This window comes from Balaenoptera physalus (assembly GCF_965194825.1).
Source record: "Balaenoptera physalus genome assembly, chromosome: 6".
Lineage (NCBI taxonomy): Eukaryota > Metazoa > Chordata > Mammalia > Artiodactyla > Balaenopteridae > Balaenoptera > Balaenoptera physalus.
Window position 1 is genome coordinate 106,671,941 of NC_138885.1, and position 21,878 is coordinate 106,693,818.

The 21,878-nt window shown below is 47.9% G+C and overlaps 2 long non-coding RNA genes across 2 annotated transcripts in view; both read left to right on the plus strand.

Moving 5' to 3' along the window:
- Positions 1-21,878, plus strand: part of LOC309663489 — a 368,186-nt gene that overhangs the window by 223,810 nt on the left and 122,498 nt on the right. The gene's annotated exons all lie outside the window — the stretch shown is intronic.
- Positions 7,063-10,231, plus strand: LOC309663495. Its single transcript, XR_014265321.1, has 2 exons — positions 7,063-9,439; positions 9,870-10,231. It is a non-coding gene; the product is annotated as an uncharacterized lncRNA (long non-coding RNA).

Below are 21,878 nucleotides of genomic sequence, written 5' to 3' on the forward strand. Positions count from 1 at the left end.
ATAGTCACAAATGGCAGAATTTCCATAATCAATCCAGCCTATAAGGAGGACTTGTTGATTCCTGTCACCACAGCAAGGGGAGGCCGAGTGCAGCTGGCCTCAGGGACAACTGGGAATGGGGAAACGACAAGGGACAGGACTGTGTCCTTCATCTTGGTTTCCGTCCACGTGCCAGCTTTCACCCCTTCTGTCTTTATGCCAAAGAGGAACTGCCTTTTTTTTTTTTTCCCCTGAGGTCTGATTCAGAAAGTCTTAGGGAAGCATTGGCCTACTTTGGATCACATACCCAACCTGTGATCAGAGAGGCAGGTTTTCATCATTGGTAGCTCCTGGTAAAATATCAGGGGCATGGGGTGGGAGGAAGAAACCCTGAAGGAAGGAGGGTGCATTTCTTAGAAGCCAGGAGAGACAGAATGAGAGACACCACATCAGTGTCTGCCCTCCCTCAGTGCTTGATCCTGAACTGGGCAGAAACTCACATGGACAGATATGAGCCATTTTCCTCCTGAAGTGCCACCACTCATCTCTCGTTCAATTGCTCTCCAGACTGGGATTGCCAAAAACCTTTTCCAGAGTAAATGCAGCCCCTTCACACTGATGCGTTAAGGACCCACATTTTTCACAGACGTTATAGGATAGAAATGCTGCCATCGACTCTGCTCTTCCTTTCAAATCCTTAGATGTTGAAGAAATGAGTCCCAACCATTCATCATCCATTGAACACATATCTGTCCAACATTAGTTTTTTATTTTTTATTTTTATTTTTTTGTCTTTTTCCTTTTTTAATTATGAAATGCTTCAAACATACAAAATGATATAATGAGTAGTATAATGAACACACTTGAAACTGCTACTCAACTAAAGTATAACAATACAAATAGAGTTCATGAACATTCTCCAATAGTGTTTTCTTTCTTTCCCATCACCCAGAAGCAGTAACTATCCTGAATTTGGCAGCACTACTTTTTTTTTAAATAATTTTTTAAATTAATTAATTAATTAATTAATTTATTTATTTATGGCTGTGTTGGGTCTTCGTTGCTGTGCGAGGGCTTTCTCTAGTTGCGGCAAGTGGGGGCCACTCTTCGTCGCGGTGCGCGGGCCTCTCATCATCACGGCCTCTCTTGTTGCGGAGCACAGGCTCCAGATGCGCAGGCTCAGTAATTGTGGCTCATGGGCCTAGTTGCTCCGCGGCATGTGGGATCTTCCCAGACCAGGGCTCGAACCCGTGTCCCCTGCATTGGCAGGCAGACTCTCAACCACTGCGCCATCAGGGAAGCCCGGCAGCACTGCTTTTTTAATTAATTTTTTTAGAGCAGTTTTAGGTTCACAGGAAAATCGAGTAGAAAGTGCATTGTTCCCATCCAGCTTTTCATAGGCTATAGCATGATCAGCTTCTGTTGAAGTCAGCTCATTTGTTCTACTCAGCAACTCTGTGAAGTAGGGATGTGTTCTCATCTGCGCTTTTCAGATAAGAAGAAGGCCTAGAAAGGTAAAGGGGCTTGACCAAGACCTCATGGTTTTTGAGGGGCCAGTCTGGGATGTTACGGTCATTTTTGTTGGACACTTTCAAAGAGCAGAAGATTCCAAGGCAGGAAGGGCTGACTCTTTGATGGTAGAATTCTCCACACCCATATTCGATGCAGAGAGAAATAGCATAGGTCTCGAAAGGTTTTCAAAACCCTGAACTCAGCAAACAGCCAGATTGTTTGCCCAAATCCATTCAAGTCGTCAACCTTGAGCCACCACGGTGTCCCTGGAAGCGAGTCTGGCAATTCAGTTAAGTGATAGGGATCTGCTGCATGGCCCCCTCTGAAACACAGATTTGGATACTCTGACCCCTCCATGCTCATTTCATTTGCATTGAACAGCAAAGTGCCTGGAGGGAAAGGTGCCAGGGACAAGGGGGAGGTGGCTGGCAGGGCTCCCCAGATGCCCCCAGGTGGTCTCTTCCAGGACTAGTTCTCATGCTTGAAGGAATCTCATGGCTCAGCCCATGAGGCCCGCAGGCCTCAGTTTCTTCTTTCCTTGGCTTCAGTGCCTCCCAGCCCCGGTCTCTTGGGATTAGGGTGTATATGACTGGGAAGTGGAGACTGGGGCAAGGGAGGGGGCAGTCGAGTGGAGTGGGTGGCTGGTAATATTTTCCAGGTCTTTCTAAAACGTCTGCCTTCCCTTAATGGATACAGAAGTGAGCCAGCCAACTGACTGTTCCGACTGCAAGATTGGTTACTGCTTACATCATCTGGGCAGCCAGACTGGGGATGGGGTGCGGGTGAGGTGGGGAGAAACTGAGCAGGGATTAACCCAGCCCTGAGTGAATTGACAGACGAAGGTGGTGGTGATCAGGTGAGCTTTTTCCCCGAGCACGGGGCTTGGAGAGTTGGAGAGGAGCCAGGTAGTCACATTAGCGCCTGCATGAGGTGCTTGGTAGCTGCCCCACCCTTTACCAGCATTTTAGTTCCATTTCATTCCACCCTATGCCACTCCATCTTAAGAGGTTTGATTGAGAATCGAATATCCCAGGAATACATTAGTGAAGAAGTGATATTGAGACAACTAGGGTGAACCAGGCTCGAGGTACTCCCTTTCCAGTGAGGGACAGGGATACACATCGGTTAGTCTGTGCTGTGTGATAAACCACCCTCAAAGTTAGTGGTTTCTGACACCATTCCTTTAGTGTTGCTTCCGAGCCTAATAAGCGGCTGGGCAGTTCTGCTGAATCGGACTGGGCTCTGTGGCTGGTGGGTCAGCTGGCTGGTCAGTGATGGCCTGGACAACTACAGCCCTTCTCCACATGCCCCCTTATCCTCTCCTGGGCTAACTTGGGCTTGTTCATGTTCAGGGGCAGGCTCCCAAGGAAGTGGGGGGCAGCATGCAAAGCCTCTGGAGGTCCAGGCTTGGAACACATGTGAAGTTGTTTCTGGCCACATTCTACTGACCAAAGCAAGTTACAAGGCCAGCCTGGATTGAAGGGGTGGGGGAAGGGGCTCCACCTCTTGATGGGGGAAGCGGCAGAGAATTGGAGACGTTTTTGTCCTCTACCTTACACACATGCGCCGTTATTATGGACGGAAGACTGATAATGCTCTATTATTGCTCTTATCACGAACTGCTAGGACGGAGGAGTATATTCTGATAGTGGTGGGTGGGGTGCGAAGGAGTTTGGAGAAAAGTTCACAGAGAAGAGAACCTTGAAGGACAAATAGTATTTCAACAAGAGCAGAAATACACACCCATTTCGCTTCCTTTTGTATTGTCTCTCTTGCCAAAATCCGGACCCTGGACCCACCAGCTACCACCACTGGTCTGATTGCAAGGATTCCATCAGTGACCTGGGGTTGGGGGGGATGGGTATCATCTCTGCCCCCTGCATCTGGAGACAAGAAAGGCTCCAGAAAGCCCTGCTGGTAATTAGAAAAAGGGAGATTCCTTGACTCATGTTTTTGCCAAATTGTTGCATTTCTCTCCTATCTCTCATCTCTTCTTGAGTTCTGTCCCTATTTCTCTATCTTTCTCCCACTGTGATTTCTGATGGGATGGGTCACTGGAAGTCAGCAAGGAAAAGATAAATAAAAATTGCTTTCATTCCATTGTCAATGGAAAACAAATAAATTTGTTTCTCTTGTTCTGTGGTGGGATCATGCAGACTGTCCTTGCACTAGCACGTAAAGAGCTTCGCCCAGTGCCGGGGGCAGAGTAGGTGGGTTGGTAAGTGGGTGAGGGCGGCAGTAGCAGTTGCTGTAACTATTATACCTGATGAGTCTTTGGAGCAGAAACATTATCTGAGCCAACCTCTCCTACCTTAGCAGAATTGCTGGCATGCTTGACCAGTATGATCATTAAGAACAAACAAATAAACAACTTTGTGTTTGAGCAAATGCTTGGGGAACTCCCTTCCCCTAAGACCAAAAAAAAAAAAAAAAAAAAACCCACAAGGAATCTGTCTGGGGCTGATCATCGTCTGGTGAAGTCCTTGGACATCACTTCCTGCTTCAGGACGATCCCCCACCCCACAGTCACCCTAGCACCATCTAGAAAAGACAAGAGTAATCCTGAGGGTGCAGGCTCTTTTCTTATGTTCCCAATCGTTGTGGCCAGGACTACTTCTGCAAAGAGAGGGGTGATGCCCTCTAATCCTGGCTTGTCTCTTCTCTGCCTCTGCCCTGCCTTTGAAGTTCCCAGGGGCCTTGTGTTTTCTTAGGTACTGATAATGGAGGGGGCTGGGGTCTTTGGTGGGACTTCAGTTTGTTCCCAGTCTGGAAGATATGGCCAAGGGTGGGGTGCGAGATGGGAGCTGAGGCAGCCCTGGCTACCTCTGTTCACACATGGGTGTCAGATCTCCTTCTTCAGAGATCTTCATGACACCAGCAGTGTCTAAATCTGAAATGTTTGGTTGCAAGGAGCAGAAATGTAACTCCAGTGAGCTTAGACAAATGAGACATTTATTCCAGAATTGGGCAGGACACTGAAGTGCTCATAGAAATAAAGGAAGAGCTACAGAAATTGAAAGCGGGCAGGACCCTGTGGGGCTCCTGGGCACGGAAGCCTTTCCGTCCCCGTTTCTTGTCCGTAGGGAGTAGACCCTAGACTCCATGACCTTCCCTAGTTCCAAAGGACAGATTTGAACAGCTGCTAATCAGGGAAGGGAGGGGATGCAGAGATAAGGGAGGAGCAGCCAAGAAACAACAGTGCAGCCTTGGGGCAGGGTCCTAGTTCCGACTCAAGGGATACACATAACAATATTTTTGAGCTCTTTACAGAACTAAAACCCCCAACAAATGGAAGATGTCAGCATTCTTCATTCCAGAGAAGACCACCTGAGACCAGATTAAAGGAACCAGAGAAGCACATCAAGACATTACCTGAGACCAGATCAAAAGGGTGCAGGCCCTACACACACCCTAATCTTATCAGCAACACTTCCCTTGAAACATTGCTATAAAACTCCTCTCCAAATCCTCCCAGGTTGGGACACAGTTTCGAGGCATGAGCCTTCTGTGTCCCCCTTTGCCTGGCAAGGCAGTAAAGCTATTCTTTTCTACTTCACCCAAAACTCTGTCTCCGAGATTTGATTTGGCACCAGTGCACAGAGGCTGAGTTTTCGGCATCAAAATCAGGACCCGTCTTCGTCACTGTTTGCCCATCTCTGCTTCTCTCCGACTGTTAGTTAATTGTGACCACTTCCCAGAGACTTTCTTCTCCTGGTACGTACGTGACCATCAGCAGTCCCCACTTAGCAACTTCTGCAGAAAGAGGGTGACTTTTTTTCCCCTCTAGTATTCTTAGTTCAATCCTAGGGAAGAGTTATAAGTTTCCCTGCTTGGTTTATAAGCCACTGTTGCCTGAACATGGGCACTAGGCTTCATGGGCCCTCAGACATTTCCCTACCCCTCTATGTAGGGCTTTGGGTCCTGGCGCCAGAAGAAAGAAGATACGAGTGTTTGCTGAACAGATCGTGACCAATAAGTGCACCCACAAGCACAGGACTTTAGGTGATATACTCTTTCCATAGTTGGCAGAACTCATCAAAGTCTTTGCTGTCTACTCTTCCTTTGCGGGACTAATTGGTGTAACCTAATAATTGTTGTTCTGTCCCCCATTGGCAGTGGTTGGTTTAGGCCCAAACATGTGATGTAATTCTGGCCAAAGCAGTATAAGGAGACACCAAGTGGAAGACTTCAGAGAAGTGTTCTTGTTCTAAAGAAGGGTAATCTCTTTTACTGGCCACTATCCCATCTGCAGAGGATGCCTGGAGCTATTGGACCAGAATGCAGCTATGAGGACCCAGTCAAGATTGAGGCTGAGAGGCTGAGGAAGACAGAGCAGAGTGGATTCAGGTCCTTGAGGACCTGCTTGAGCCAAAGAGGCAACTAACCTTGGAACCACCCTCCCCAAGGGCATATAGTTTATGAGAATACATTTTCCTTATTGTTTAAGCCAGTGGTTTTCAGAGTACAGTCCTTGGACTAGGAGCATCAGTATCCCTTGGGAACTTGTCAAAGATGCAAATTCTTGGGTTTCACCCAGACCTATGGAATCAGAACTTCTGGGCATGGGGGGTTTTAAGGGCCCTCCAGGTGGTTCTGATACGTGCTAAACCTTGAGAACCACCATTTAAACCATTTGAGGCAGAATGGAGGTGGGGAGGTGTTATTCGGTTTACTTTCAGCCAAAATATTCTAACTGGGGCCTTCATCAGAGAGCACGTCTGGAAAGGACTTAGGATCATCCTAACTGCACCCTCGTATTTCGCACCTGAGACTGGGTGTAGGGAGGAATCATAAGCAAGAGTGTTGTCTTTCTGCTGTGATGTTGCTCCTGGAGTCTAGGTCCCTCCTCTTTTGGAGCCTTTAATCTCATCGTTTGTTATTGCCATCGTAAGACATCCTTACTTTCCCTTACTTTGCTATGGGGGCTGCATGGAGTGAGTCACGCAGACTCTTTCCCCGATGACTTTCATCTCAAGACGCCTGCATCAGTCAGGGTCCTGGCAGGAACCAAATGGCTCGAAGCAGGAAGTCAGAAGAGAGTTTAATAAAGGGACTGTTTATAAGTGTGGCAAGGACAAAGGGAGCTCAACCAGAGACAGTGTAAGGTCCCAGAGCTAGTGACAGCATCACTACCTCCCAGGTCGATAACGGAAGGAGAGAGCACAGTTGCTAGAACACAGAGAGGGTAGCTGTCATGGGGTGAGTGGTGGCCCCCAAAAGATACATCCACATCCTAATCCCTGGAACCTGTGACTGTTACTTTATTTGGAAAAAGAGTCTTTATGAATCTATTTAAGGATTTTGAGATGAGGAGATTATCCTGGATTATCCATTGGGCCCTAAATCCAATGATGTGTCCTTATAAAGGAAGAGGAGAGGGAGCTCAAGACAGACAGCAGAGGAGAAGACGGAGAAGAGGAGGAGGCGATGGGACCACAGAGGCAGAGACAAGTGATGGGGCCACATGTCCAGGAGTCCTGACAGGGCTGGAGGCTGAGAGGCAGAGCAAAGATCCTCCTTGGAGCATCCCCAGGGAGTGTGGCCCTGCCACCACGTTGGTTCCAGACTTCTGACCTCCAGAACTGTGAAAGAGAAAGTTTCTGCTGTTTTACACCACCAAGTTTACAGTGATTTGTTACAGCAGCCCCAGGAGATGAATACAGTAGCTCTATGGAGAGGACTGCATTGCTTCTTCTGCAGAGAAGCTGGGTCAACCTGAGAGAGTGAGGCAAGGAGAGAGCTGAGAGGCTGGTCTCTCGCTTTTTTCATTCCGTTTGACCTCCAGATGGTGCCTCCCACCGGCCTAATCCAGCTGAAAACCATAGCGCATGAGACCCCTTGATATGGTCCATCGGGGTTGGCCTCCCGAGACTCAGGGCAGGGTGGAGAAGGCTGGAGAGAGGCTCTGGAGGGGCAGCTGGAAGCCACCCAGCACACACACAACTACGGTCAAAGCACAACTGAATCATAACCTCTGAACAGACCTGGAAGGATAAGGTCCAAACATGTACATGAGACAAATATGGCAAGAATTCGTGCTTTGTGAAGTTAGAGAAAAACAACAACAACATTCATCTGGAAAAAGTAGCCAGAAGAAGTGGAAATTCTAGTGATGTTTACGTAGTGGGACAAAGAAGGCTGGATGCCCTGTGGGAGAAGTGGTGATACTTAGAAGATAGCTAGAGATGATAATGGGATAAGAGTATGAAAGGTGTGTTGAACAGCAGGTGCTTAAGAGGAGTGGGGAACAGGATGGGGAGAGGGAGGGATTGGGGAACTACTATGTTACCTCATGGAGGATTTTGACATTTTTGTAAATTTCCAGCATTGTGGTTTAATCAACAATAGGGTCACTGTTGTCCCATTTAGGGCCCTAACCATCCCTTCTGCTGACAGGTGAGGACAGCCCCTTAAGACCTAGCCTCAAAGTCCCAGGGAGTTTTGCTTCCCAGAAAGGTGGCAGAGTGAGTGTCTGTGCCATTTGGATGAAGGGGCCCAGGGCTCAGAGGACAGACCCACAGCATGTCCTGGGTTCATCTTCCCAGAAGGAAGTTGCTAGGCAGGGTCTGGGGACAGGGCTGGGTGGATCCTTCACAGCCACTGCCCTCTGTGGCCCCAGGTCATGTCTTTTGCGTTTTCTGCGCCTCAGTACCATAGGAAGAATGGGGCTAGCTCTATCTTGAAGAGACTATGAAAAGAACAAATAATGGTCAATAAACCAAGGGAAATAAATAACAACCAGTGATTTACCAAACTACACAAAATTATCTAATTACAAAACAGGAAGGAAAAACAAAAGGTTAGGGAGGGGAGAGAGAAAGCATCACATGGGGGCTACAGAGGGATTAAAGGAATCCAGATTTATGAGCAGGAGAGAAAACGGCACTCCCTCTCCCACTTCTTAACAAAGTTTGCTTCTCTCCTGCGGATGCTCAAAGAGAGAGGGCTGTCTATGTGGCTCCTTTGCTCTGACTTGTGAGGATTTGGTCTAAGGAATCGTTTTCAAGCCTGTGAACCGTTTGGCAGTCTCTGGTCTGTGATATCTCCTTATGCACCGAGTAAGGCACAAGCTACAACAACAACAGCATACAAATTTGTCGGTCACTTGCCAAATGTCCCTGAGTCAGAGTGGTGGGTATCTGACCCCTGGAAGGTCCTGCAGCCTGCGGAGTAGTTCTTGAATGGCGCATGTTTCATTGTGTGTAGAGACTATCTCTAAAATATACAGAGAACCAGAGGATTCATAGTAGCTTGCATTTGGAGTGTGTGTGTGTGTGTGTGTGTGTGTGTGTGTGTGAGGGTGTGTGTGTCACTGAATGTATCTGTGAGCCTGTGTGTGATGCTGGGCCAGCAGAGGTGGACACACTTCCATGCACGAGACAGGGCCCTGGCCTGGCAGCGTGGGGATGTACGTGTGGGCGTGAGTGTGAGCCGACCTGGAGTCCAGTCCCAGGGCCTCTGGGGGCCTGTCGCCTGCAGGGCTCATTATAGAGGAGACCAGGTGCTTGGAGTGTCCCCAGAGCAATACAGAGTGCAGTCATGAGTTTGAAAAATATTCCTGTGAGAGATATAAATAAAGACTCCAAGCCCAAAGCCACGGTTTGAGAAAGCCATCCTTAAACACAGGATAATTTATAGCCGCAGCTCTCCTGTCCTGAGAATGACTCAGCTCTCCTAGCCCAACCAGGCCCAGCCTGCTCCAGTAACCTTTGGGTTTGGCTGAAAGGGAAGTGCTAAAGAGAGAGAGCTCTAAGGAATCCGGTGAGCTAACCACCCGGCTACCAGGCTGTCCCGGCTGTGCTCCCCTCCTTTCTTCCTTTTGGGAAAACTCCAGCCACAACAAGGATGACCAGACCCTGGAAGCTGAGAAACAGGACGCTTGGGTATTGCCAGCTGGCTGGCCCCTGGGAAGCCTCTGAGACAGATGCCCGTCTACCTCTGGGATCCAGTGGGTTCTGGTACCCACACAATGGGCCAGTCTTCCTCTGGGAGGCGTGGTCTCAACATAGACCCGAGTAGAACTGGAGAGTTATTCTCAGTCATAGAGACTCTTGAGCCCCACAGAAAGAATAGAAATGAGAGTACTTTTCCCTTTTATTAAAAAAATAACTTACCCAAGTCAAGGGCCAAAAATGGACTGAGAAGAGGGGCAGATAAGCTTCATCATGGTGGTAAATGCGTGAGGGAACGGTCAGACGGAACAGGGTTAGTTTCTAATTCTCTCCCCCGCACCGCCAGCCCCCCTTCCTTCGTGATATTTTTAGCCGACTCTTCAGCCAGCCTCGTGGAAAGAGACAAATGCAAGTACAGAGAGTGCTTATCAAAACCCATGGATGTTTCTTTTTCTCTTTCTTCTTTTTCCCTTAAAAATCTTCCAGGAGCGGGGAACAGACTGGAAGTACTTGAAGGTCTTTTTAGCTCCACGCCTCACCCCGGCTTGGATCTCGAGAACATTTCAATGCCAAGGCCAAGCGCCTGACTGTCCAAGTGTAGAAAAAGAAAAACCTTCATGCTGGACTATTTTAAAAATAGTTAAGCTCTTTGATTAAATGGCTAAACAGCCCTTGAATCAAGTGTTCTCTTCTGTAGCAGATGAATTTGTGTAATTGGCCTGATTTCAACCTAGGTCCCCACGTATCAGGAATGCAATCCTTGCTGAATAGATGAACAACTCCTTAAATCTGTAACTAGGTGTCTTCTTGTCTTCTTTCAACATATATTTAATAAATCATTCTGTGTGTGTGTGTTTGTGTTTCTTCGGGTGTGTGTCTGCAGAGGCGGTTGTTAAAGATCTAAGTGAGGAGGGGCTGGGGTGTGACGTGAGGTGAAGCCCAGAGCATCCTGTATCTCAGTGTAGGGTGGCCAAGGGGTCTGACCTCTGAACAGGGCAGCATCCTTGGTGCCCATCTCTCCTGTGTGCAGGACTTATTACTAAAATATTGTCCAGGAGGGGCGGCACTAGGCTGGCCCCTGGGTATTTCTTGCTATACCTAGTGTTTATTTGTAGTCCATAAGGTTTTCTTTATTTTGTATATGATCAATAACCACTTTTAAAGAGAAGGAAATTTCTTCTTCCAAGGAGGAAGTTTCAAGTCAGCCAACTTAAAACTCACATACACACACACACACACCCCTCCCCCAAAATCTACACACACTGACTTTATAAATGATAGAAAGCAGAGGACCTCGGTAGCTGCAGAACTAAAACGGCACAATTCCGGCCTGGCCTGGCCTGGTCACGTTGGAAATGCAAGGAGCCTCCTCCCGATGCTGTAGCTCAGTCTTTTGAAGTCTGTCCTCTGTCCACTGCCTCCTCTTCTTTCTGATTTCTCCCTTTGGGAGTTTTTTTTGCATCATCTCCCAGTTTCTAAAGGCCCCCTGCTCTTTTTGTTTTTTATTGGAGTATAATTGCTTTACAATGTTGTATTAGTTTCTGCTGTACAATGAAGTGAGTTAGCTATATGTATACATATATCCCCTCCCTCTTGGACCTCCCTCCCACCCTCGCCATGCCACAGATCTAGGTCATCACAGAGCACCGAGCTGAGCTCCCTGTGCTATACCGCAGGTTCCTACTAGCTATCTATTTTACACACGGTAGTGTACATATGTCAACCCTAATCTCCCAATTCGTCCCACTCTCCCCTTCCCCTCCTGTGTCCACATGTCCGTTCTCTACGTCTGTGTCTGTATTCCTGCCCTGGAAATAGGTTGATCTGTACCATCTTTCTAGATTCCACACACATGCGTTAACATACGGTATTTGTTTTTCTCTCTTTTAGTCACCTGTCTTTTCACATTATCAAAATAAGAGAGGCTGCCGTGATTGATGATAAGTGTGGACTGATCGGCACATACGGATCGATCAGCACATATAGATTGATTAGACGCTTCTAGATTGATTAGACGCTTCTAGATTGATTAGACGCTTCTAGATTGATTAGATGCCTGAAGAACAGCCACCCAGCCCTCTCATACTGATTGAGAATTAATCGAATATAATACTTGTTAAGGAAGAGCTGGAGAGAAATTCCACAAGACCACCAGATAGGAACCTCCCAGAGGAGGCGGCACTGAGGTGGAGTCAGGCCAATCCTTCTGCCCTTTGCTAGCTGATCACTCTGCTTGGATTAACACTAGCGTGTATTTGCTTAGGCTGTCGGTGGTTTCTTCTACTGTCTTTGGAATCATCCACACACCTGGCTGGGCTCCCCGGATGTCATCTGCTTTCTGAAGGTCTCAGCCGCCAGGCAGAATAGCCCAGCAGTCTTTGGTTCTGAAGGTTAGGGGGAGGCCCTTTGGTAAGAAGACCAGCCTTGGATTTCTGGTTTCTCTTCCAGAGACAGAGAGGCCCCTTTGGCTGGGTTTGCAGTTAACCCTGGAGGCTCACCCTGTGCACACACTCTGATCATCTGCAGCTCTTGGCGAAACACTTCAAAGATACGGGACCCATCTTGGGTGCAACAAGGGTCTCCTAGAGCCAAAAAGGTACAAGCCTCCAGTCCCACGGGTTAAGGTTGGAAGGAAGACAAGTACACATGCGTATCTGTTGCTCAAAGGAGAGGGACAGTGCGTGTCCTCATAGAGCGATGGGATGGCCTTTGGCCAAACGCAGCACAATTCTGATCTGACAGACTTGTAAAATGGGCTGCTCACGTGCCTTGCAGCCCATGCCGAGGTCACTGGGAGCATGCACATGACCACCCTGGGAAAGGAGGATCTGTAGGCTCTGGAGAGAATCCAGAGGAGTGCAGACTGGGAGGAGGAGGTGGAGAGTAGAGAGGGAGTGGCCCACCTTTCGAATCCAGCCTCCCCCACTCTCCCAAGGCAGAAGCCAAGGGCAGGGGCCAGACCAGAGCCAGCGGATTCTGTGGCTCTTTATACCCTGTAACCAGAGCCTGTTCCTGCGAGGCTGCCTAACAGCTGCAGAGATAAGGGGATGGGCCGTCACTTCCAGAGACTGGGTGACCTGTGCTGGCGTCTACCTCGGGGGCAGCTTATCCTGATCATTTTCCCAAGCCAGTGGGTGGGAGTGGGAAGAGGTGGGGCTGGCTCCTAGCTACTGCCCAGGTGGCTTGGGTGACCTTTCCAAATCCGGAGTGAATCTTCGAGCTCTATATTGGACTTAACTCCTGTGCTCTCTCCAACCCCCCTGTCTCCCCACGGGGTTGCTTCCTACAAGGTCAGGGGAGGTGAGAGAGGAGTTCTGCATGTTTCATGGGTTTGTTTTCCTCCCTCTTTATCTTTGTCATCACAGAAACAGAAAAGAACACGTGGTGAAGCTCTGGGTCAGGCAAAATTTCTAGATTCTGTTGCCAAACACATCTTTCAGGCCAGAGCCCTGCTCGCCTTGCCCCCATCCCGGGCCGCCCCTCCGAGCTTAGCCTTGTCTTCCCTCGCATCTCCATCCTCTCAGCCCTCCAGGCTGTGTCAGGGACCTCCCGCCATTCAGCCCTTCCTGGACTCCCTGTAAGAAGCCGGGGGTAGTGGGCTCTCTCTGCCAGTGTCTGGTGATGCTGGGAAGCTTCAAACCAGACTCATCCTACTGGTCCTTCAGTGAGTGGTGTCCGACTCCCACCTTCCTTTCCATATCCTGATCCTTTGGGGGCAGGCTCCCTCCGCCTCCACCCCCCCCTCCTTTTTTATCTCCCATTCTTGCCCCTCCAGCAGCTTCCTCTGACTGTCTCCAGCCCCTGGTCCTGGGTACCCCTTTGGAGCAGGTACTCATGGTGTTCTGGTTCTCAGCGTTCACACCTCTCCACTATGAGATCTGAAGATGGTTAACATGTTCTTTCCTTTGGTCTCTTGTTCCCCTGCCATGTTGGCTCATCTTGGAGCCCAGCACTGGCCTGGCCCATGACCTGGGACACTCAGGGCTGCCTGCCAAGTGACTCTTTTACTGTCCCTGCCTGTCCTTCCTCTGCTGGCAACCTGGACAGGGTTGGGGTGGAGCTCCTGGGGTTGGCTCAGTTTGTTCAACAGCTGCCTCAGATCGGAAAAGGTGAGGGTGAGGCTCTAGGCTATGGGAGAAACAACATAAACCAAGGTGTTTAGACTAAGAGAGTTCTGAGTTCAAGTCCACACATGACCAGTGACCAGCTGCGCAACCTCAGACAGTCTGCTCATCATTTAAAATGGGGATGATGATACCTCACACTTCTCGGGGTGGACGTCAGAGTCAGAGGAGACAATGCAAGGGAAGATGCTTGGGCAATGGTTTCCTTAGTGTGTGGCTAATGGTGGGTGTCGGCAATATTTGCTGCCTGAGTGAATAAAAGACAGGACAAGGGAAGGGTGAAGAAGGAAGGAAGGACAGAGGGAGAGAGGAAAGAAAGAGGAGAATGAAGTTTCCAGGGACCCCTGCTTTTGCAAGTATCGAAATCTGAAGCAAACTGAACTTAGAGGCTGCTGAGTCTGCAGGTTCTGGCTCCAAGATTTTCTGTGTCTCAACTTTGTAATTGGACACTCACCGACAAAGCTTTTCTTTTTCTTTTTCCTTCCCCTGATCAGAGTCTAAGGGAGCAGAGAGCATCAATTTAACAGTCAGCACAGAGGAGTTGATTAATAACTGTTGGTTTGTGTCTGGAGGACTTCTCCAAAGGGAGAGCTGCCTTGACCAGCAAGGCTTCCCACTCCCCGCTCTCCCCACCTCACTCTGTGCCCCACTTTCACTGTGCCCCCTCAGTTCTCAGGCTTCCCCTGCTCCCTCCCTCCACAAGCCCTTTGCCACATCTCCTGTGGGCCTGGAACACTTCTGACGCAGGGCACCTCCAGGACCCTGCCACTTTCCAACTGAGTTACCCTGGTAGGTCAGTGAAACCCTCTGGGTTTCAGTTTCCTTATCTGTAAAGAGAAAAACTAGACACAGCCTTTGGCTTCTTGGGAAAACTAAATGGGATCAGGTAAGGGAAAGACTTAACCCAAGACCTGGCTCAGGGCCCTTGCACAGGTGATGGCCACTCTTTGGTTTATCAGAGTAGCTTTGTCCTCTCTCTCTCTGGGGGAGCTGTCACCTTCCATTCCATTCCTTACTCTCCTCCTCCCCCAGCAAAGACTGGCTTTGGCCAGTTTCCTCCCTGTCACCAAAGGTAAGCCCATCGCCTCTCAACCTACCTGCATCTTTGTTTTACTGGATGTGGGAGAAGTTAGGCAGATTTTAAAACTTTACACAGTTCTGCAAGTATACCCCTGCATAGTATCTTCTCTGTTGGGATAATAGCTAGAAGCTCTGTTGGGAGTTAATCTCCTGCTTGAATTCTTTTTATTTTATTTTTTTAATAAAAACCACTTTTATTTACTAACCAAAGGGTTGATCCTAATTAAAGGAATACTTTGAAATAGTTGCAAGTAAAATGTTTGTGATAAAGATAATCGAACATCGTAAGGAAAAGAAAATAAGAAGCGGTATGGAGATTTGAACAGAGCTTGCTTATCATCTCACAGCTAATTGTCATCAAACATGATGATGAAATTTTTATTCTGATTTTTCATAGATCTGAATGCAGGTGACATTGTTCCTAATGCATTGCACCACTAATTTTCCATCTTTCATTTTTCTTGTCAGTTTTTTCCCTTTCTCATTCTGTTCCTGGTGTTGAACCAATGCACCATTTGCAAAGTTGTAGATCTGAGTTTTTTCTGCCATCAGCTGCAGTTTCTTCAACTCTCTCTCCCAGGTTACAAGAAAACTGTGTTGTTTTCAAAGTGCTCTCAGCCTTTATGTGAGGTTTTTGTCATCAGAAGAGATGACACGATCTGGTTTTTGGCCATTGTACCCGTTTTCGACAGAGCCGGTTCCCACTTCTACTGCCTTCGTGTATTCATGGAAGTCTATGCTCTTTGCCAGGTGCCATCTTTCTCCCAGATGCTGAATGGTGGTTTTGGTGGGTGTGGCTGGTTCTTACACCCTCTTCATGCGAGGTGGGAGTGTTTCTAGCCTATTTTTAGCCAAACTACATATTGTACATATCTTTAATTTCACAAAAAGAACCCATTTCCATTATTCTTCATGCTAATAAACAAGGCACCAGTAAAAACCCAGTTTTGACTAGAAAATTAACAAAGTCTTAGATGTGATAAAGATCTTGATACTCGAAGGACTTGGGATGGCTGACCCCAGAGATATGACTTACCCTCCAGTGTCCCTGGGTGATGGGGCGCACGCCACCCTCTGCTGGACTTTGAGTTCACATCCTTGCTGGGTTTCTCCCTTCTTGTTCTGCTCCCCCATTCCTAATCTGCCCTTTTCGGGGGCACTTTCATAATAAATCACTGTGTAAGAACCCTCCTCTCAGGGTCTGCTTCTGGAGAACCTAATCTAAGACAGCTGGCTATGCATTTCTGGTCTTGGATTTGAGAGCAAATCGGAATGACTAAAGGAGCTTGTGAAAAATGCAGATTGCAAGGTCAGGTCCCAGAGACTGTGGTTGAGTAGGGTGAGGCCCCCAAATCTGCAATTTAGTGAGCTCTCTGGTGGGGGGGTTCCTGCTGTCTGTGGCCCTGGAGCCTCATTCTGAGAGCCAAGACTGCAGCCCCTGGGGAAGCGCTAGTTACACCAGTAACAGGTTGATTGCTAGCTTGGGCTTCTGCAGCTCCGCCCTACCCTGACATCTGCCTATCCCACAACTCCAAGTGGCTTGGCTTCAACCAGGAACAAATTGCTGCTGCTTGTGGTCCAACTGGCACTCCCCTGGTGTCAGGCTGATCCTTCAGGCTGGGTCACTTGCACTCTGCTCCAATCCAGCCGGGGTGCTTTTCAGACACCTACATGTTTGAATGTTTGAGAACCACGACATCTCTCCTTGGCTCCCATTCTTCTGTTTTTCTTTCCAGCATCTGCCCAAGTTGCCCAGTTTTCATGTTCTGGTTGCTGAGGCCCCCCTCCTCGCCCACCACACACACTCTTTATCTCAGCATCTCACATCTCAGCAGCACTGGGGGTTTAAGAGAAGCCTGAAACAGCCACTTCTGGCAGTAAATGTAGTAGTTACACACACGAGCATTATTTTTACACTTCTTGGGTTGAATCTGGGCTCCATCACTTGCTAGCTGTGTAGCTCTGGGCAAGTTATTTAAACTCTCTGTGCCTTAGTTTTTTTTAAAACTAGAAATAACAAGAGTAACTACCTCTGAGAGTTTGCTTGTCACTGATAGGTAAAATGACTGGGACATAGTGTTCAATGAATGTTTGCTAATCTTATCATACAGACAGAGCAAACTCCTCCAACTGCCAAACAGACAAGCCACCTGGAGAGGATGGAATATTATCTGTACCCTCCATGCAAGGGGGTGCATCCCTCAGGGGCCCTGGTGATGCTGTCTTATTCCTCTTCAGCCTGGCACACTCTCTGCAGTGTAGGAAACGAGCAGTGGAAATAAGCTGCATAAATGCTTTGTAGCTTTGTTAACAGACATGCAGACATTTTGACCACAAGGATAGCCGAAGGGACAGGAGAATGACAGGATTTGGACTGGAAAGTAGCCTGGTCCAATGCACACTCACACACTCACACACACATTCTCATCCACTCACGTGCACCCTCCCTCACACGGTGTACTCACACACAGACAGGTTCACATGTACTCACTTTCACACACACTCTCACTCACACACGTGCTCAAGCAGACTCACACTCTCATGCACTATCTCACAAACACCCTCTCCACCGCCCACACTCTCACGTGTGACCCCTGTGGAGTCAGAATTAAAGAGACCTTTATTGGGAGTGGGTGGAGGTGGCAGGATCCAAGCAGGAGGCGCCCTGGGGTCTACTCTGTGCCGGGCTTGGGGAGGTGACGGGTAAACCAGACTGGCTTCCTGAGTCTTCTGAGTGAGGCAGCCATGGACAAAAACAATCTCATTTCAGAGCCAAATAATTAAGCCCCATGCAGGAGATTCTGGCAAACTGTGATTGAAGTGGGGAGGCAGAGTTTGAGAGATCTGCCAGGAAGACACCACCACCTCCACCAGTGGTGGAAAGAAACAGCCACGTGCCAGGTGCTATGTATGTGCTTTTAATGAAGTATCTTATTCAGTCTGCTAATGACTGGTCAGCAATGCTATGGTCCTGTTTTGCAGATGAGGAAACTGAGGCGTGGTGGGGTTCAGTAACCTTATCAAGGTCCCTCAGCTCGTATATGTGGGAGTCGGGTGTGAAGCCAATGGCAGCCTGTCCCTAGGGTCACACGGACGGAGTCATGTTTAAGCTGAACTTGGAAGCTGTGTGTGGGGTGGGGACAGGGGAGGTAGAGAAAAGACACATAAGTGGGAAAGTGGATGGTGTGTCCCAGAGAAGGGAAGGCAGCCAACGTAAGTGGGGGTCAGATCTGGGAAGGACTTGAGTGTTTGTTTAAGGAGTTTGGCTTGTGTTTTGCCCCGTGGGCAATGGTGGAAAGCAGAGACCAGGAGGAGGAGAACGATTTGTATTTTAGGAGGATGGTTCCGACAGGATGGAAGGGAAGGGCCACAGATTAGAGAGGAAAAGCCCAGATAGGAAGCCATTACATTGATGTGGTCCATGGGAGAAGAGATGGGGACCCAATAAGTCCAGTGGCAGAGAGTTACGGCCACCGCAGGGGTCAGATGGGCAGGACTTTCTGAGTAATGGCAGGAGATGGTCTTGGAGGAGAAGGAAGGGGAAGACCAAGTTTGACAGGAGGTTTCTAGCCAGGAAGGTGGAAGGATGGTGGGGCTGGTCATCAAACTAAGAACACAGGAGGAGAGGATCAACTGCATGGTGATGGATGGGAACTAAATTTTTGGTGGTGAGCACATTGTAGGGTAATACAGAAATGGAAATATAATGTCGTACATGTGAAATTTATACAATGTTATAAATCAATGTTACCTCTATAAAAATTTTTTAAAGATATATAATAATTAAGTTCAAAAATTAGTAACCTAAAAAAGAAAAGACTTTCTTCCTAAGAAATGATTGGAAAAAGAGCTAATGGGATAGGAGATTTAAAATGTATTGTGATTTCAAATTTTTTTCTTAAAAAAAATGTGTATCTTTAAAACTCTTCCTCAAATCAAAACATCCAAAACTATTTGGCTTACAGTATCTTCTAGAACTGTAATAAAATAATTGTGTCAGAAAAAAATTAAAAAAAAATAAACAGGAATAAGAAAGTAGACAGGACTTTCCTGGTGGCGCAGTGGTTAAGAATCCGCCTGCCAATGCAGGGGACACAGTTTCGAGCCCTGGTCCGGGAAGACCACACATGCAGAGGACCAACTAAGCCCGTGTGCCACCACTACTGAGCCTGTGCTCTAGAGCCCACGAGCCACAACTACTGAGCCCACGTGCCACAACTACTGAAGCTCTAGCGCCAAGAGCCTGTGCTCAGCGACAAGAGAAGCCACCGCAATGAGCCCACGCACCACAAGGAAGAGTAGCCCCACTCACTGCAAACTAGAGAAAGCCCGCGCACAGCAACGAAGACCCAACGCAGCCAACACTAAATAAAATAAATTTATAAAAAAAAATAAATTAGACAGGTACACTACATAAAGTATATACGTTTCTCTTGTTTAACTGATTTGCATAGTCTACTAAAAAAAAAGAACACAGGAGAAGATGTCGGTGGGAGAGGCAGTGAGGAATAGGGCATATGGGTGCAATCATTTGGAAGAAGGTCCTGGAGCTGACACTGGGGCTCCAGCCACAGGAGGCTCTGCTGGTCCCAGGGCCTATGGGACAGGTGTGTGGGGCAGTGCCCTGAGGAGAATACCCGCGTGGGATGCTGAGAGAGCTGCCAGCGCTGCTTGTCAGAGAGGTCAGGCAGAGAGTATTCCACTGGGAGAGAATGGCCCACGTGTGTGTTCTGGGACTGCCCTTCCTTGTCCCCTCCCTCCTAGGAACCAGCTCTTCCCCTCAGAGCCTGCTTTCTTCAACTGACCTCTTCTGCATGGCCGCCGACATGGCTCGAGCTCCTGCTTCCAACTCTGCTTCTCTTCACAACTTTGCTGGCTCAGCGGGAACCAGCAGCCTGTAGGGAAACTTTTCTCTTAAAAGCACATAACTAAGAATGAGCCAGCACTGGGAACCACTGTGCTGAGGGAGCATGGTGGTAGCATGAAATGAGATCCATGGTCTTGACATTGACCAAGATCTCTACTCTTCCCAGCACTGGGCAAAACCCCTGGGGAACAAAGATGAATGAGACCCAGTCCTTGCCCTCAAGGGCTTCAGAGACCAGCATATTAATGGTCTCAGGGTGTAGAGGTTGTAGTTGGGTCATCAATGGAGGATCCGGAGAAAAGGGACTGATTGATTTCTTCCGGGAGCATTGTGGACACTGCCTCCAAGAAGGAAATTTTTGCACTGGGCCAGGGGGTGAGCAGGTTACCTAGGCAGACGGGAGCAGAGGATGGCATGGGGTACAGGGTAGGGAGGGCATTCTCAACAAAGGAAAACCACATGAAGCAAGTCATGATCAGGTGGAAGTACCAGCCAGGAAGAACATGTGGTTTGGTATAGAATATAAGGGAGCAGATGGGTGGGTGTGGCAGGAGAAGAACCTGGGCAGGAAGGCTGGGACTAAACTATGAAGGACCCAGTGACTTTTAGACGAGTTTTGAGTATCCTTGTGCCGCATTGTGCAATAGAATTTCCTGTGATGGTGTTTATATCTGTCCTGTCCAGTATGGTTGCTGCTAGTCACATGTGGCTACTCAGCACTTGAAATGTTGTGTGGATAAGGAATTGAATTGTTACTTTGTCTTATTTATGTTTCAACTTAAATAGCCACATGTGGCTACTGCATGGGACACGGGAAGTCATTTGCTCCTCACGATAATTCAATGAGTCGGGCAGAGATCACCTGTCCATTTTTCAGGCAAGCTGGGGTTCTAGAAGATTATGTGACCTGCCCAAAGTTACATGAATATTAAATGACAGAACCAGGGTTTGCATACAGATTTCCTCTATAGGAAGCTGTTCATGGTTACTGCCTTGGGCAACATGAGGCTCTGATATGCCTTCCGAGTCATTAAGAATAAAAGTTTGCAGTTGTAGTCTTGGAAAACTGGTCCCTGTTGGTTATGTAGGGGAGCTCTGTTGTTATCACACCTAAGTTCCTGCCACAGTGGAACAACACAAATATACAATCAGAGGGAAGGATGGGGCAGTGGGGTGAGGCTGTCGTAGGGGTAATGGAAGGAGCACTGGGTTCTTCTCTTGATTCTGTCGAATGGCAAAATCCAGGTGTGGATCTTGGACCAGTTACCTACTACCTGTGCGACGGAGCATCTTCGTTGATGGAATGAGGAGGCTCTCCAAAACGACCCCATGGTCCTTTCCACCCCACTTTTGGGAACTAAGACTCAATAGCAGCCATGCTCTGGAATTCTTACAGCTCAGACATCTGCTGATGGGGCCAGTCGCATATGGAGGTGAGCGTGCAGCTTCAGCCTCTTGCCCAGAGGCCTTGGGTGTGAGATAGAGTCAAGGTTCCAATATAGCAAACACAGCTTCAATACAATTCAGCTTCATCCTCACCAGGGATGAGGGACAAAGTCCAGGAATTCAAGTGGAGCTGTCACTCTGGTTAGATTAAGGACCTGGGCAGGAGGGAAGTCTGGCTTCTGATAGCACAAGGGTGAGGAGACCTCACTAATGAACAATGTAAAAGTTCTGGAAATTTTGAAGCTACGAGAAAAAAATACAGATAGTATTGTTTTTTAAGCACTTATTTTTTTTTTTTTTAATTCCTGAACTCAAAGTAAGAAACATCTACTAACTCTAAAGTTTTTAAGATGATCACATTTGGTATTTTTGAGAAGAGAATTGTGCCTGAAAACAACAAAAGGATTTGCAGGAAAAAAACACTGGCTTTTGACATTCGTATCCTTATTTTTAATGAAAATTAGTATTTCTGTTCTTTCATTCCCTGTAGGCCTTGGCATTGTTGCAGATGCTCACAGCCATGGAGGGGCATGGTGGGGAGTCCAGCACCTGCCTGGATTTGCTCAGCATGAGGCCTTATCTGTGTCAAGCACACGATTCCTTTCCTGGGCTTTGAGTCCCTGAAGAACTGGAAATTCTGTGTCCCATTTCATCTCACCTGGCTGCATTTTTTTCCCTGCCACCTCTCCTGCCTTGTACAGAGAAGCCACAGGTCATCAGTCATAATGGAACTACTTCTATATCCAAAGTGTGGAGAAATGGGAAATTTAAAGATCTTCAAGGCAGATAGACAAAGTCCTTAAAGGAGACTGGAGAGGTAGGGCTGGGGCTTAGTGTGGCCTGCCTTCTGTGCCCAATTATGCATTGTACATAGGGTAGTCGGAAAAAATACAGGAAATGCAGTCAAATTTGAATTTCAAATCAATAATGAATAATTTATTTAATATAAGCATGTCCCAAATATTGTAAACATTGTTG